The following is a 9225-nucleotide window of genomic DNA, read 5'->3' on the forward strand; positions in this document are numbered from 1 at the left end:
CCTGGCTCCCATTATTGTGCTCCATTTTGCGGGGTGACCACATGTGAAGAACAAACAGAAAAAAAGAAAAAGAGTCACTACAGTGCAATACAGGTTCGCGAAAGACTTGTGTACCATGAACAAGAGGCTTTAACAAAAGTCATCAGAAATGCAGAAGAAAATATCAAACAAGGATGTGACAGTCAACAGCGAGAGAAAAAACAACAATCAACGAAAAAAAAACACTGAAGAAAATGCAAGATGGCTACAATGATAATCATCATGGCTAAGAAAAAAAAGAAACAGAAAAACAGTCACTCGTGCGATGAAATGGGCCAGGAACTGAAATGCGCAGTAAGATACAGCAGATTCACATGATGTCACACCACAATAGCCGGGCAAAAGATACGGCGGTCTTGGTTCAAGTCATGCGCGGCTCACTGTGATGCTGTACACCGTTCTTCACTTGTTGGCGAACCTGTCGGCAGCCACATCAACATACAGTCGTCTACTTCAGTGTGGAACGTCTGCCAGCTTAGGAACCTCATTGCAGGGTGCCCCAAAATTAAGTCAGCGGCTCACGCTTGACGCTCCTAGCTTCATTAATAGGCCTTCTACTAGGCCTGTCGAAGTCAGAATCGCAGCTACAGTTTGCGGCAGTCGTCTTTGCGTACAGGCGCAAAATATTGGACGGTGTTGTTGCAGAATGTAATGGGTGTGCCACATTGGCTGCGCTCATTGCAAAGCAGACTTTACCCATGCTACCCTCTTGATGAAAATCCAATGCTTCGCAAACACTTTCGTGACACACAAACAACGTCAGTTCCCAATTCCAATGGCCCTGCGCTGTCTCGGTGTGAGCAAGTAGACCGGCCTTGTGGAAGACAGCAGCCTTGCCTCTCTTCATCCTCTCCACATGGTCACACACACAGTTTCAAACACGCGACACACAGGCACACACACTTTAACTACAACATGTAACAACAAACTGGTACTATAACGCTAATAGTCAACGAGACAAGGCTCCCGAAACTAAAGAAGGTAAAATCCCCGGCAAACCATCCCCCCAAAACACAATATGGCAAACCCGGCCCCATGCTCCTCGCCGGCAAGGCCAAGAGCACGAAAACAATGACCAAACTGCCTCGACATCAATTTATACGTGCTGCTGAATGTGCAGACTTTGCTAGGTGCTCACTCTAATGTGCGGATGCTACGTAGCTGTGTCAAGTGCCCACCCACAAAAATGTTCTAACAAGCTGAGCTAGAAACGACTGTTGTCCTAATGACTAACCAAGGACATTCGCTAATATCCTCGTCTAGTTTTCAATGCATAACTGCTGTGAGCTACTGCTGACAGGCTCACAGAGAGGGGCAATGAGAGCTTCAGATTCAAATGAATCTTCAGGAGCCCATACAAGAAATGGAAACTTCATCAGCACATTTCTCCAGCAGGCTAGTATGAATACTCAGAAATCTAGAAGACTTGCTTCACCATGTCAAAAGTCGGGAATAGTACTTGCAGCAAGATACATGTCTGCTTGACAGGTCATGCCCGTACCAGACACGGCTAGCAAACTCTCACCTCACCAACTACTACCAGTTGCACTGGCCACCCAATGTACCAGCAGGCCTGCCAAAAAGGGTCAAGTTCTCTACCTTACTGAAAAAGCTCAAGTTTTCTGGCTTACAAAGAACACCTAACAAGCCCTCAAAAATAACTGCAATCTTCGGTGATCTGTGAAGTCCTGCCAATCTCAACCATCGTGTTGCTGTTAAAAAATGCCATGAAACCCAACGTGTTTATAAGATTTCCCACAGAGATGGTGCTTCAAAGTGGATTTCAGTTAACACATTCAATTACAAAACACGTTTCTTCCTAAGTACACCGAAGCATACCATTAAACTGCTGCAATGCCAAGCAAGGAAAGTACAAATTCACAGTGCAGATAGTTGCTTTTCCATCAGAAAGTGACGCATCTGCTATTGAACCTTCAGTATATATTTCACTCTCCTAGCAGGAATTTAAATTTCACAAGAGATGATGCTACCTCATTTTGTGCCTGATTTTTTTCAGTTTACTGTAAACAAGAGAATTCAAAGCTTGAGGTAGAAAAAAGATGAATTTCCTAACCAAGGGCAGTATTAAAGTAAACCTGCCTCAAACTTCCCTCTTTATGTGAAGCTTTAGCATAAAAATCTAGCTGTGTTAGTCACAAATTCAATGCCACACTCCGTAAAAGCCCTGTATATTTCTTCTCTTCCACTAAAATACCTGGAGAACAACCACGACACGTAAAGCCTCTGTCCAAAGTTTAGAGCCCAGGGGGTACACTTCTAATTCGTGTAGCAGGGTTCCTATAGCACACATGAAAGTCTTATTCGTTAAAAGAGGGGTAGGGCCTAAAACCTCACCTTCACGAAATTTTGATCAGTAAGGATGCATTAAACACAACGCAGTGTGGTTCAGAAAACACCCTGGGCTCTAACTTTCTTACAAAGGGGGCACAAAGCTCCCAGCTCACCTAGTTACATGTAAGCCATGAGAAAATGGTTGACCATAGTCTGGCCAAGCATCTGGCAATGCCTAACCCATGACAGAACTGAAATACCAAGCCTTCCCAATCAGAATTCTATTCTTTGCACAGCACATTAAGGAAGCAGCATTCAGCAGCTTACTGCCAAACTGCTGCAAAACAGTCCATTCGGCATGCAACGGATTTTCTGTGGGTAGGCTACATTGTACCATTTATATCGTTTCTCTCGCAGTTTGCTGCATTGGGTTCAGAAACATCGTCCAGCTGCTGATGCCAGATCTGCCCGCTAACCCGAAGTTGTCCGCTACAAGTACTCTGACCAACTAACCACCTGAATGGCAAGCGGATTAAATGTGGCATAACCTCCTTCCACGTGCTCATCAAAGGGTACCCAGCAACTCTTGCAGCACTTCCTGTTGTGAACTCTTCCCTATGCCTGAAGCAAACCTACCAACCGATCTGCACAGCGTCTTGGCAAGCTTCTCATTTGGGGCTGGCAGCAACCATAAGCAATCTCTAACAAGAATCTTGTGAGTTACAGTACATCAGGACCGAAACTGTGCATCTCTTGTACCACTGTTCTGACCTCTTCCTTCGTCTAGATCATGAGCAAAGCTGTCGCCGACATTTGGACAGCCAAGGAACCGGCCAGTTTGAGAGTCACCGACTCAGTAGCTCAGAAGCAGCAGCACAATGCAGTTGTTCAGAAGACACCTGCCATTGCCTACAAAGCAAACACCTCTCAGTCAGCCTCTACGCACCCCCTCCAAACTAGTACAACTTTCTAGAAGCTACAACACAACCTCCCCTCTCTCTACAACTGCTTTCTACTCCAACTCTAACTCCGTAGAGTACTGCGGAAGGTTAGCACTAGCAGAAGCAACTGACTAAGGGATCCTCAAAGGCAGCCCTGCATTGAGACAGCATTTCTAACAAGTGGCTCTTCGCTTCGAACCCATGCAATTCTAAGCCCTACGCACCCCCTCCAAACTAGTACAACTTTCTAGAAGCTACAACACAACCTCCCCTCTCTCTACAACTGCTTTCTACTCCAACTCTAACTCCGTAGAGTACTGCGGAAGGTTAGCACTAGCAGAAGAAACTGACTCAGGGATCCTCAAAGGCAGCCCTGCATTGAGACAGCATTTCTAACAAGTGGCTCTTCGCTTCAAACCCATGCAATTCTAAACACTACCACTATCAAGCCTCAACGAGACCACAGGGACTCACGGATTCCAAAGAAATAAGGCATCGAAGCCGGGGCACACGGTCTCCAAGCTCGTCTCGCATCCTGGGTGTAGTAGCTACCATCTATGGCTACTGCAGCACAGCACGGAAGCTAAGGAAGGAACGAGGCCACACGGAACCTCAACCTAGAAACACACAAAGCTCCTCCTTGACATTAAAAGGGGTAGGTATAGGCCACTCCTCACCCCATCAGTGAGTGTGACTCGAGCATCTCGACAAAAAGCTTGTTCATGGGCACTGTGTCGTCCTGGAGCAAGGGCAGGCACCGGAGCAGCTGGCCCGAGTGGACCGCTATAGCCGACGCAGAGGCTGCTTGCATTGCAGCAGCACCATTCGCACTGTTGGAGGAGCTTGTCCTTGGCGAAACGGTGTCGAGATGGGTGAAGAGGCCGAGCCTCCGGATGAGGACGATGAGGTGGTGGAAGAGCTCCGCTGTGCGGCCTCACAGTCATGCAGGCCCTGAAAAATGGCATTGCGCAGCTTGTGCACTGATGAGGCGCCCTCCAAGTGGATGCCAGCATGCGACATGAAAAGAAAATTTTTAAAAAATGTTTCAACACCTTACACGCTCCCTAAGCTTGTATGCTAGTAACATCTAGAAGTCATCATCATCATCCTGACTATGCCCACTGCTGGGCAAAGGACTCTCCACTCAAACATCAATCTTTTTGTTTTTTGCATCAAAGCAGGAAGCTGGGCTAGTTATGATAATAATAAGAAGAATAATTGGTTTTGGGGGAAAGTAAATGGTGCAGTGTCTGTCTCATATCATTGGACACCTGAACCCTGTTCTAAGGGAAGGGATGAAGTAGGGCGTGAAAGAAGAGAGGAAGAGAGAGGTGCCGGGGAGGGCTCCGGAATAATTTGGAGTACCTGGGTATCTTTAACGTGCACTCACATTGCACAGCACACAGGTGCCTTATCGTTTTGCCGCCATAAAAATGCAGCCGCTGCGGTCAAGTTCGTACCCAGGAATTCCGGATCAATAGCCAAGTGCCCTAACCACTGAGCCACTACAGTTGGTCGTTGTTTATTGATTAAAAAGATCTGTGCATAAGATGGAGAAGAAATGGAAAAAAAAACAAGTTGAATGCTAAGCAATAACTGAAATTTTCGCTTTAACTACAAGTATATAAATATAATTCCCCATCACATGTGCTCACTGAATTACAACAAAGCAAGCAGTAAAATAATCATTATAGTTGAACCCACTACATCCAACTCACAAAAAATTGCCTATGAATTCAAGATACAGTAAAATCTTGTTTCTCTGGATCTTGTGAACTTAGAAATTCAGTTAACTCGGACCCAGGGCACAGTCCCGGCAAAAGTGTGTACGTTCAATGGCAGCAGATGCTCATTAGCTCGGAGGCATTTAGTCGCGCTACGGTTAACTCTGACAACCTCGCTGAGGGCTATCGCAGCTCCAAGCTTTGAGCCGCGCTATACTCGGCAGATCAGAGGCACACCACCTCCTGCCGTAACCGATGCCTCAGGGGAGCGAGAATTTGATGGTGATGATGAGATTGACCGAAGATGAACTGCTCTTTGATATAGGAAACATTGGCTGCGCTTTCTAGACAATCACATGTAAGAAGACAGGACAGGCGCAATCCTGTCTGTTGCGCCTGTCCTGTCTTCTTACATGTGATTGTCTAGAAAGCGCAACCAATGTTTCCTATTGCAATGAACCAACTTGCCCAACAACGCATCCTGCTCTTTGAGAGCTGCCATAACTCACCAATGCGCTGACCAGCATTGGTGAGCAGCAGGGCCTTGAGGGCGAGGAACTCCTCGCGTGACACCGAGAGGGCCTCGAGCCGCTTCTCCAGGTGGGCTGTGTGCAGGAGGAGCTCCTCCAATCAGCACTTGGATGCCTGCCGCTCATCGACAAGCAGGTCTGAGGCAAGCATTAGCCGTTTTTAGGGGCTCAGGTGGCACGACCTGCATCATGAACAGCGCACAACAATCAGGGTGCGTTCTTTGATAAAGGGGCGATGCTCCTCTTGTTCCAATCAAGAGAAAGAGACACTTTTTCTCTCAGTGATTCTTCAGACATAGAACAGTAAGCTGGAGGCTGGGCTAGTTCAAACACGTGACACTTTTAATGAATAGAAGACTTCACTCATAGACAAAGAACACCTAATTAAACATGCCCAGTGAAAGGTTTCCCTTGGCACATTTCTTAAAATATGCTTTTCTTTGCATTTCTTCAAAACACTCCATCAAAGACCTCTTTACGACTGTTACTTAAAACATATTTACAGAGTTTACTTAAATAGTGCATGATCAAAAATGTGGTGAGAGGGTCACTCCTCTCAGCACAGAAAAGTAACACACAAAAACCTCGTTAATATGAAGTCCCCCTGACTGCAAAAATTATTTGAATTAACTATGTTTTGAATTACTAAAATGGACAAAATACGATCAATAAATGTGCAAAATATGGATGTATCAACACTGCATCTTTATTCCACCTCAAAAATGTTCACTTGAAGCAGTCATCGATGCCTGACTGATTGGCTCGGTAGTTAGCGGCACTGTAGGTCGCATCCTCCAGCTGGCTGACAGTGCGCAGCATTTCGCCACTACCGCAACTGCACCCTACAAAATTGCACACAGCATTCAGCAACTCAATGGCTGCAGCTAAAGCTGGTGCTAGGACAGACTCAACATGACCTTCACTTCCGTTAGAAGGCCCATTGTCTCATATCTTCCCTTCCAAGTTGGTGTATCAAGTTTGTGGCATTTGTGTATCAAATATTCAAAAAGTTCAATCCGTTGTTCCCGCCATCATTTTCTTCACCGAAGTCAGTCATGCATGCACACAATGCCTCTCCTTCACCATCCAGTGCATAAATGGCATCAGATATGTCATCAGAACCATCATCTTGGAAAACCCAGCATGCTTGAAGCAACGCCTGATCACAGCTTCCTCTACCTGCTTCCAAGTGTAGACGATTGGGCAAATGGCACCCACAAGATCCACAGAATATTGTTTGCCAATATCATAGCACAACAAGATTACTTTCAGTAAATGGCAACGATAATTATTTTTGGCTTACATAACAACGCCCTGGTCCATAGGCTGCAATGCAGCTGTAACATTCGGTAGCAGGAATACAAGTCACGGTGTCACACATTCTCCTCGAACAGAACTCCCGTCATCCAATTTCTGTACAGCACATCATCCTCAAGAGATAGTTGCATATTCTTGAAGCACCGAAGTTTCTAATTTTTCCAATATCAGCAGTGGCAGTTTGTGACCGCCGAGCATATTCACGCCAAATACAACTGTTATTATGTCCTTGAGTTGTTTTTTCTTGTGACAACTGCATCCTTTGAGGGCAAATGCCTTCGTTGGTAGCATTTTATCGAACAATGAGGCCTCATCCAAGTTGTAAACATCACTCTCCGCGCACTGCCAAAGCAGCAGAGCCAACGTATGCTTCTTCCAATGCTCGACAATGCATTGGTTTTTGAGCACCACCGTCTTTTCCTTGTTCTCTAATATCGTCAAAAGAGTTGATGAATCCACCTTGTGGTTTTCTATTGCGTTCTGGACCTCAACCATTTTTCAGCCTCTTCAAGGAGCAAGTAACGTAACAGCCCACAATTAAAAGCTCCTATAAAGCATATTACACTAGTTCAGTCAATTGCCATCAAACCTCACCCGACAACATACTTTCTGTGCTGTACCAATGACTAGAATGCAAGCTCTGAAGCCACCTTTAATGCGAGACTGCACCAATGATGGGTCAGTGACATCCAAAGACATGAAAAAACAAAGCACACTCCCAAATAAAGGGGTGCTTCAAACGTGTTCCAGAGATACGTTTTTTAACCACACTAAGGATAAGGTGCTATGGACTGCCTCACCTGTAGCCAATACCAGGGAGAGGATCTCGGCCCATGTGGTCTGTAGAAGGCGCATCTGGTCGTTGAGTGTCAGGTCAGTGAAGCCTGGTTTACCGCAAAAGATACAGAAAATTAAATGGAATCCTTAGCATCACAACATTTTAAGAGAAGCTAAGAAAATGGAGCAGGCTATAAATGAAGGAACTGGATCTTGCTACCACGGTGCTCTTCGAACTTGCAAACATTCAAAGTAGCATGGCAGCTGTTGAGAGTGACACAATCTTTATTTCAAATCGGTGACGATGCAGAACACCAGATGGCGAAAGTGGTTTTACATGTCATTAAGATGGAAAAAGCGTATAGTATTAGCCACATGTTTGCTTTCAGTGCAAGTCTTGCTCTCAAACAGAAACAAAGAAAAACATGAAACATAGCATTTAAGTCACCTTTTGGCAAGTCACTTGAAAACACCTAATGGGCAATTATTTGTCTCGTTATTTGTAACCCACCGGGTATCTGCTAGCCACCAGCTCCCGGTCGACCAGCTCGTTCAAGATGCTGACCGTCTTGTAGCGGGTGTCCAGGGGCGACGACAACCCCTCTCGCTCATAGTGCACCAGCACCGAGATTATCATTGTCTACGGTAGTTGATAGAGCGGAGAGACAACAGCGCCATCAGCCACAGGACGCTGAAGTTGCAAAAGATAACAGAGGAAGTGGAAGAAACCCAACACATATCCTAATGACTCGAACAAGCTACAGCATTTTGCGACCCCCACTGACACTTTAGACCTGTTTCCGCCAGCAGGTCTACATGCTGAGGTGTTAAGAAAGCTTCGCAGCGGTCACTACAACTGTTAATGCACTGCCAGAATGCTTTAAAAAGATTAGTTCAAAGGAATCCCTGTTACGATAAGCTAAAGGCCATTGTAAGATCACTTTTTTTCCGCATGGGCACGCGTCATTGCGACAGCACCCAAGGACTGTGCAAGGGCTGAACAATGGGGTGCATGAACGCATCCGCCTGGGCGCATGCAGTTGGTCAACTTCCAAATTTTGCCACACGAGCAAATGGTCGCATCACGCTATTGGCTGCTGTCCCGTGACGTAGCAGCGCAGTGGGGCCAGGCCGCGCCTCCTCAGCATGATGGCTGCCTGCAAAGCTGAGTGAAAAACCAGGCCTAGTAGGTGATAGCTGAGTCGACAAACACATAATATTGGCAGCGTGTAACTATTACAACTGTTGACAGGAACTTCGAGCTTCACTATGTGCAATTGCGGCAAGTGGCAGTTCCCCCAAGTTGTTTTGTCCCCGTCTACACTGAATGACCGAGCGGCCTTCAAAGCTACGCTGTCTACGCAAGACGCAATAGTGCTGGTGTCGCGAAGTGTTTATTTAGAACCATTTCTGATAGTTACAAGTGTTCTCCATTCGCGCGAGGATCTTCATGAACAGCAGCGAGAATCAGCTCCCCAGAGTGAATTTCCTGTGCATACAGCAAGCTTCACAGCACAGTGGCAAGTGTCAGTGTAGTAAAAAAAGTTATTGCAGTCAGAATGTGTGCTTTTCAATCAGTCAGTGATATTGCCTGCAAGTATAATT

General features: G+C 46.0%; 1 long non-coding RNA gene across 3 annotated transcripts; it reads right to left on the reverse strand.

Annotated features, from left to right (window-relative positions):
* Positions 1 to 1958: 1958 nt before the first annotated feature.
* Positions 1959 to 8732, reverse strand: LOC144104010 (uncharacterized). 3 transcript variants are annotated; one of them, XR_013308407.1, is made up of 4 exons: positions 8132 to 8732; positions 7644 to 7727; positions 5506 to 5708; positions 1959 to 4223 (listed from the first exon to the last, which is right to left on the reverse strand). It is a non-coding gene; the product is annotated as an uncharacterized LOC144104010 (long non-coding RNA). The 3 variants fall into 3 exon arrangements; XR_013308406.1 differs by lacking the exon at positions 7644 to 7727; XR_013308408.1 differs by lacking the exon at positions 8132 to 8732 and having other exon boundaries at positions 7644 to 7901.
* Positions 8733 to 9225: the final 493 nt, after the last annotated feature.

This window comes from Amblyomma americanum, chromosome 9, assembly GCF_052857255.1.
Source record: "Amblyomma americanum isolate KBUSLIRL-KWMA chromosome 9, ASM5285725v1, whole genome shotgun sequence".
NCBI classification, from domain to species: Eukaryota; Metazoa; Arthropoda; class Arachnida; order Ixodida; family Ixodidae; genus Amblyomma; species Amblyomma americanum.